Genomic DNA, 257 nt, shown 5'->3' with positions numbered 1-257 from the left:
TGCAACTCATCTACGTCGGTGCCCTTTTCTTCCCCTCATCCGTCGATATTGCACACGCAGGGGCGGCACCTCCCCTCCCCCCCACGCACACAAAAATCCTCGGAGACAATCCGAAAGACACTAGAGGGAGTTTTAGCTCGAATGCAATTGCAATCTTAATCCAGTGCGGTGACAATGTCTTCCGCAGGGCTTTGATCCCGCCGCCCACACAAAGGAAGCCGCCCTCATCTGCCGCTTGCATCCTTTGGGCGGCCCTG

At 56.8% G+C, this 257-nt stretch overlaps 1 protein-coding gene across 1 annotated transcript in view; it reads right to left on the bottom strand.

Annotated features, from left to right (window-relative positions):
- LOC119590467 (homeobox protein Nkx-2.4-like) overlaps positions 1-257 on the bottom strand; it is a 53,973-nt gene that overhangs the window by 4,317 nt on the left and 49,399 nt on the right. The gene's annotated exons all lie outside the window — the stretch shown is intronic.

Source organism: Penaeus monodon, chromosome 27 (assembly GCF_015228065.2).
Source record: "Penaeus monodon isolate SGIC_2016 chromosome 27, NSTDA_Pmon_1, whole genome shotgun sequence".
Lineage (NCBI taxonomy): Eukaryota > Metazoa > Arthropoda > Malacostraca > Decapoda > Penaeidae > Penaeus > Penaeus monodon.
Note: the sequence above shows the minus strand (reverse complement) of the source record. Positions and strands in the feature narration are given on the sequence as shown.